The sequence below is a fragment of the Trachemys scripta genome, chromosome 5 (genome assembly GCF_013100865.1).
Source record: "Trachemys scripta elegans isolate TJP31775 chromosome 5, CAS_Tse_1.0, whole genome shotgun sequence".
NCBI lineage: Eukaryota > Metazoa > Chordata > Testudines > Emydidae > Trachemys > Trachemys scripta.
The window spans coordinates 45398588-45406886 of record NC_048302.1 but is presented as its reverse complement, the minus strand read 5'-3'; positions in this window follow the sequence as shown (position 1 = coordinate 45406886).

The window sequence follows — 8299 nt, the reverse complement described above, 5'->3', positions numbered from 1 at the left end:
CATGAGTTAACATAAAATACTACATATAAGTATACAAATCTATAATCTGTAAATAAATTATAGAAGGGGAATTGCATAGTCATAAATAAACAATACACAGTTCACCTCATTAACACACTCATGTTTTCCTTTAAAGTCTCACACATTGTTATTGAGTAGGCTCAATCTAGCATAGTTTGAGATCTCACAAGACTACAGTCTGTGCCTTCAGGTTTGTGATATCTTGCCATTGTAATCACTGAAACTCTGAGGAATAAGATAATAGGAGACGGAATCAAATGTAACTGTATAGGGCCAATTTTAGCCATAGCTTAATGCCTGGCATCAGTAGAAGTTTTCACTGCTTACATGCCAGAGCAGTTTGGTTGAAATGTCACTACCGTGACATGACAATTTAAGGTTTATAAACAATATCCATTGTATTCAGGAACATTTAGGAAATTAAATTTATTTTAGCTCTTTTATTACCTATAATTCCTTCTATAGCGATTAAGACGTATAAGGACACATAAACAAAGACCAGTTGTTCACTCAAGGGAAAAAAAACTTGTTCCTTAGGCTCTTGAAGCTTATGCTTAACTGGATTTCACTGCTAATTAAAATAAGAGTGTTCTCTGGTAATCTGCATTTGATTGGATAAAAGTATTGAAGAAGGAAAGATTTATTTTTGTCAGTTTATTGTACCTTTATATGCTACATGAATTCTCTTTCCCTCTACTTAAAAGCTGCAAATACTTAACCTTTAGTTCTTTAATACTGAGGATACAATATACTAAATGTTACGTATAACTATAATATATACAGCAGTTGATTAAACGACATAGGAACATAGGAATTGTCATCCTGTATCACACCTGTGGTCCACGGAATCATAGACTCATAGAATCATAGGATTGGAAGGGACCTTGAGAGGTCATCTAATCCAGTCCCCTGTACTCATGGCAGGACTAAGTATTACCTAGCCCATCCCTGACAGGTGTTTGTCTAACCTGCTCTTAAAAATCTCCAATGATGGAGGTTCCACAACCTCCCTAGGCAATTTATTCCAGTGCTTAACCACCCTGACAGTTAGGAAGTTTTTCCTAATGTACAACCTAAACCTCCCTTGATGCAATTTAAGCCCATTGCTTCTTGTCCTATCCTGAGAGGTTAAGAAGAATTTTTTTCCCCTATGCCTTGTAAAAACCTTTTATGTACTTGAAAACTGTTATCATGTCCCCGCTCAGTCTTCTATTTTCCAACACTAAACCATTTTTTTCAATCTTCCCTCATAGGTCATGTTTTCTAGACCTTTAATCATTTTTGTTGCTCTTCTCTGGACTTTCTCCAATTTCTCCACATCTTTCCTGAAATGTGGTGCCCAGAACTGGACACGATACTCCAGTTGAGGCCTAATCAGCGTAGAGTAGAATGGAAGAATTACTTCTTGTGTCTTGCTTACAACACTCCTGCTAATACATAACAGAATGAGGTTTGCTTTTTTTGCAACAGTGTCACACTATGGTCCACTAAAAGGGTGCTGGCTAGGAGATCCAAGACATGCCGCTGTTAGCCCAGCTCCACTTAAAAGGGGGATTAGTTAGGACTGACCACGCTCTAATCACCTGAGGGGATGCACCTGCAGGCCTCAGTGGCCAGCCTGCTATATAAAGCTGGCTGGGAGGAAGCAGAGGGAGGAGACAGGAAAGGGAGGAGCAAAGAGCTCTAGATCCTTGCTGGCAGGAGAAGCTAGCGGTCTCCCAGGGTGTTGGTCTGTAAGATATGTAAATAGTAGGTGGTAGGGATAGGCATGAACAATAAAAGAGCACTGGTGCATATACTTTGGAACGGTTTCCGACTGAGTTTGTGGTGGGGCCAGGAGAAGGCACCGCTACAGACACCCAGATCCCTTTTCGCAGTACTCCTTCCTAGGCAGTCATTTTTTTTTTCCATTTTGTATGTGTGCAACTGATTGTGCCTTCCTAAATGGAGTACTTTGCATTTGTCCTTATTGAATTTCATCCTGTTTATTTCAGACCATTTCTCCAGTTTGTCCAGATCATTTTGAATTTTAATCCTATCCTCCAAAGCACTTGCAACCCCTCCCAGTTTGGTATTATCCGCAAACTTTAAAAGTGTACTCTCTATACCATTATCTAAATAATTGATGAAGATATTGAACAGAACCAGACCCAGAACTGGTCCCTGCGGGACCCCACTCATTATGCCCTTCCAGCATGACTGTGAACCACTGATAACTACTCTCTGGGAACAGTTTTCCAAACAGTTTTGCACCCACCTTATAGTAGCTCCATCTAGGTTGCATTTCCCTAGTTTATTTATGAGAAGGTCATGTGAGACAGTATCAAAAGCTTTACTAAAGTTCAGATATACCACGTCTACTACTTCCCCCCAGCCACAAGGCTTGTTACTCAAAGAAAGCTATCAGATTGCTTTTACATGATTTGTTTTTAACAAATCCATGCTGACTTTTATGTATCACCTTATTATCTTCTAGATGTTTGCAAATTGATTGCTTAATTATTTGCTCCATTACCTTTCAGGGTACAGAAGTTAAGATGATTGGTCTGTAATTGCCTAGGTTCTCCTTATTTCCTTTTTTATAGATTGCACTATATTTGCCCTTTTCCAGTCATCTGGAATCTCTCCCATCTTCCATAACTTTTCAAAGATAATCAATAATGACTCAGATATCTCCTCAGTCGGCTCCTTGAGTATTCTAGGATGCATTTCATCATGCCCTGGTGACTTGAAGACCTTTAACTTTTCTAAGTAAATTTTGTTCTTTTCCTATTTTAGCCTCTGATCCTACCTCATTTTCACTGACATTCATTATGCTAGACATCCAATCACCTCAAACCTTCTTGGTGAAAATCGAAACAAATAAGTCATTAAGCACCATTTCCATATTTTCTGTTATTACTTTCCCCCCATCATTGAGTAACAGGCTTACCCTCTCCTTGGTCTTCCTCTTGCATCTAATGTATTTGTAGAATGTTTTCTTGTTATGGTTTGTATCTCTAGCTAGTTTGATCTCGTTTTGTGCCTTGGTGTTTCTAATTTTCTCCTTACATACTTGTGTTATTTGTTTACATTCATCCTTTGTAATTTCCACTTTTTGTAGGACTCTTTTTTTTTTATTTTTATATCTTTGAAGATCTCCTGTTTAAGCCAGGGTGGTCTCTTGCCATATTTCCTATCTTTCCTATCCAGTGTCTCTGAAAAACTGCCAATTGTCTTCAATTGTTTTTCCCCTTAGACCTTCTTCCCATGGGATCTTACCTACCTACTCTCTGAGTTTGCTAAAATCTGCCTTTTTGAAATACATTATCTTTATTTTGCTGTTCTCCCTCCTACCATTCCTTAGAATCATGAACTCTACAATTTCATGATCACTTTCACCCAAGCTGCCTTCCACTTTCAATTTCTCAACCAGTTCCTTCCTATTTGTCAAAATAAAATCTAGAACAACCTCTCCCCCAGTAGCTCTCTCCACCTTCTGAAATAAAAAAAATGTCTCCAATACATTCCAAGAACTTGTTGGATAATCTGTGCCTTGCTGTGTTATTTTCCCAATAGATGTCTGAGTAGTTGAAGTCCCCCATCACCACCAAGTCCTGTGCTTTGGATAATTTTGTTAGTTTAAAAAAAAAGTCTCATCCACCTCTTCTTAATGGTTAGGTGGTCTGTAGTAGACCCCTACCATGACATCATCCTTGTTTTTTACCCCTTTTATCCTTACCCAGAGACTTTCAACAAGTCTGTCCCCTATTTCCATCTTAACCTCAGTCCAAGTGTATATATTTTTATTATATAAGGCAACACCTCCTTCCTTTTTCCCCTGCCTGTCTTTCCTGAGCAAGCTGACATCTAGTGCTGTCTCTGATAGTAGCCAGATGCTTTGGAAGAAGGTACAAGAGCGTCTGCAGTAGATCTGCCCACTCCTTCCCCACCCACCCCATCAGGTTCCCTCCCAAATGTTTTAGTTAAGAGATTGACTTAACTCATAAAGCATGAGGTTTAATATCTCTTCCAACATTTATTTATTAAGTATTTTAACTCTGGATATTCTTTTTATCCATTTAAACATTCAGTTCCTTTTTGGATCTTCCTAAGTTATTGGTCTCAATGACATCCTTTGGCAATGAATTCCATGGGAAAATGTATTTCCTTTTATTGATTTTGAATGCTTGTGTTACGTGACAGGGAAATCAGAAGCTCCCCATCTTATCTGGAGCTGGTGACTTCAATTCTTTGTAAATTATCATATTTTTCCAACATTTATTTTTCTTCTGATACCTCAATCTCTGATAGTACCTCGTCTTTATTTCCAGAAAAGTCCAGGGCTTTGGTATGCATCTCCCCATGTAGGGGAAAATGCTTTAAAGATTATCATTAAATTCTCAGCAATGTCCTTATCTTCCTTAATTGCCCCTTGCAGCCATGTGGACTAACATGATTTTTCATGATGCTATTGATAAAACATATAAAAATTATTTTAAAACACTGGAGCAGCTATTCAGCTGTAAATTGACATACCTCCACAGCTACAGCAGATTATACCATCTGAGAATCTAGCACAGTATGCTAAGAGAATGTTACAGTCAAAAATTAAAGTACTTAACAGTCAGGAAATGCCAAATTTAAGTTGCATATGCAATCTTAACTCTGTACCCTTTTGTGTATGAAATGTGATAGCCTTTGATTATATTTGTTTTATTTCTTCTTACCTTAAATTACATGTATTTTCAATTAATCATATGATCAAAGGTTATTAGTGCCACAGGATGCCTGCTTCATTCAGGACACAAGTTTAAGGGTGCTCAGTGAATAATGAGTGGATCCTGTGGATCCATACCTCATTCAGGGGCAAATTCGGTTTACACTTACATCAGTCTCCTGATCTTAACTCTGTAACCACCTAGCCACCGACCATGCTTCTCACAGGTATACACTTATACTATGATAACAACTTTAGGGTCAGACCTTATAGGGGAAGGGAAGGAACTAGAAGACTCTTATTACTTGTACCCCTCTGCAACAGTAAGGTACAATTGCTGGGGCAGCACAGTTCTTGCTTCTTGTGAATATCGTTTGGATTGTAAGACTCACTAAAGGAGTGAAGCTAGCAAGCGGATGCATCCTTCTCACTTGGTCAGCGAAGCTAGTTAGGTGTGCAGATTGGGATTTCTCCACACTCTGAAGGGGAATATGAGTTAAATACTTTCCTCCTTTGTGCCAGTATGTTATAAGGGAGATTCTGCTTCCATCAGACCAAATTTGGTTCTGAGTTTTCATTGGAATGGTACAGTTCTGCGCTATTCCCAACATGAACCAGTGCCTGTAAGGAAGCCCTTATCAAACTTTAAATAATTGACTTCAAATAGAAATTCAATATAATCTCCGGAATGACTGGTGACTCTTCCCTCCATTACAATAAATAAGCACCATACTAGTAATTGAAGTACTTGTACTTGATGGTCTGTGACCTAGATGTGTAAGGTGGATTTAATGTTGTCTATGTTTGTGGACTGTCTGGCTCAGAATGTCATAATGAAAAGGGAACAGAGTATGGTAATATTTCCATTCTATATAATGAGCAGTTTTAGCTATATGGCTATTCAAAAAGAGCGTCACAAGATTTTTTTATAATGAAAAAGTGTGCTTTTCTCCACTCTGTCATTCAAAAATTAATGACGTTTTTGTTCAGATTTGTCAGAAAGTTTGAACTTTAGTTAGAAATAAAATGAATACAGTATTTCCATCCCTAAAGGCAAATGTTGCAGAGTTTTCAGTGGCTTTAAGCAGGCGGTTAATTATGGAGTCACTTGGAACTTAACTATAGCTAGTTACAACATCTCCCCACTGTAACCCAGTAATATCACCAAAATCCTTTATTTGAATTATAGATTGGTAGTACAGGGTTTCTAATATATTATTCTTATTATATTATGGTGAATATAAAGGGAATAAATCTTATACCAAGTTCTAAGCTATAAATTCTATTACAACACATGAGATTTACACTAGGTCTAGTTAGGTCCATTGAATATACTAATGGTTGGAAAGATATGTTTTCAATAGCCATAAACGGACGAACTACATACTTTATTCTTTTATTCTTTCTTGTCATCTGCTAAGCACAACAGCAGGTTTTTTTTTTTTTTGGAATTTACAAATTTTCCCCAAAAATAAAATAAAATAAAATAAAATAACACTGTATGTACATGTGGAGAAAAGTATTTAATAAAATAAGAAAGATAATGTACTTTCAGCATGTTCACCAGTATTGTAGTGCAAACAACCTAGCAGTTTTATTTATGTGTGTGATCTCTGCAGTGGAGGTTTGTGCCACCGGGACAAATGTCCTATGTTCTTCCATAGAAGAATCTGCTCTTTTGTGACTGAGCTTATTCCTACTGCCTTAGATTTCATTTCAGGAAGCCTGTCCCAACTTTTGTAGTTCCTGGGCCAAAGTCTAATGCACCTCATCCAGAGCACCACTGTCCATAATCCTTCTTGGACAGAAGACAGCAGGCTAGAGATCCCATAATCAGGGGAAGGTATTTTACCACTGGGCCTGATAGTTTTTTAAGAACTTTTCAGGATAGTGGAAACCATTTCTTTTTTTGAGAGTAGCAGTCTCATTGCTCAAAGCAGTTTCACACAGTTTGAAGAAATCAGTCACAGGTTCAATCATGTCATTTGCCATCTAATCCAAAATGTCTAGAAAATGAGCTTCTGAATGAAAACTGAAATAATCCTCCATACCTCCTCATTGGTTCTCTTTGAGATCTGCAACTAATTCTTGACATTTTCAGAAACTAACAGTCCATACACAAACATCCCACTTAAGAGGAGGTGTATCCTTATGACAAAAATAGAGGAGGGAGGGGAAAGTCAGTTAGTACTCATTATTTACTATTGCTGGGTGTGAATGTGTCTCATGTTGGGAGTTCTCAGAATATTAATACTTCAGAAACTCACTCAACGTCATAATTGGTAAATAAATATAAGTAAACAAATAAGAAAAATGAACAGAAAAGAGAGTGTTTGAATATATTATTATGAGGCTAAATTATGCTCTCAGTTACCCAAGTATAGGTCTGGAGTAGTTGTTCTGAAGTCAGAATTTACTCCAGATATATACCAGTGTAACTGACTGCATAACTTGGTCCATTAAAACAAAAATGTTTAACCATTCTTCAAATTGCTTTATGTAATTCAGAACACATTTCAATTTCATATATGCTGATATTGATTGGTATCCTGACTGTACTTGCCTTTCTAGAGATATCTTATGACTTTCAAAGTGTGAAAATATTATTTCAATAAATAAAATATATATATATTATCAGTGAATTTCTAATCAGCATAATATGATAAATCTCATTTCCCACTCTGAATCAGGGTGGAGGAAATACAGTAAGCAGCAACTTCTTCTTGGTCATTTACAACTCATAATGAAAATTAACTTTATATTCCCACTTTCTATCCCCTGGAAATAAGTACTTGAATTCTCTTATCAGAGTAGAAACACGTATAAAATGGATGGAAAAAATTCACTGGGATAAAGGATACAGTGCAGAATGTTATGCTCCTATTAGAATAACAAAAATAACTGTTTGGTGTTATGAATATTGGGAATATGTCTTAAATTCCAGATTGAAGATATTTGGGAATGTTTTAAAACATAGTCTTTACATTCCAGTAAGTCTCCTAGTAAAAATACTCTGCACTACTGAAAACTCAATCAGACCAAAGTAATCCTGAGCCCATCTCTTCCCCAAACTGGAAACAGTATTCCTTTATCATTAGTTTTTTTTTTATTATTTTATTTTATTTTATTTTAATTTATTTTAATAGTGCAAGTGCCTGGCAAACTCCAGAAACAAGCCGAGCTCTTTTCCTTCTAAAGCTTCAGGACATGACTGCCCAACACCTTAACATATCTGGGCTCTCCAGAGGTATTTTATTGGCCTGGGTCTTCTGCATTTTTCTGAGTTAGCTGGTAGGCCATCTACCTTCCTTAACGTTCCCTGCACCCATCCATGCACCTTTTAGAAATATATTAAGAAAAGTGGGACTGGAAATCATTCCTCTGGCCTGTTTAGCAAAGAGTCATTTTCCTTATTCCCTTCTCAATGTCCTATGGATGTGCAGGGCAGGAGCAGGACTCTAAAAGCTGGATCCTTCAAAATGAAGGCAGGGGTCACAAAGCTACAACATGAAGGTAACAGGAAAAGATAGCCAGTTGCCCAGACTTTCCAGAAGAAACCTGTTAGTAAGAGGGAATCAC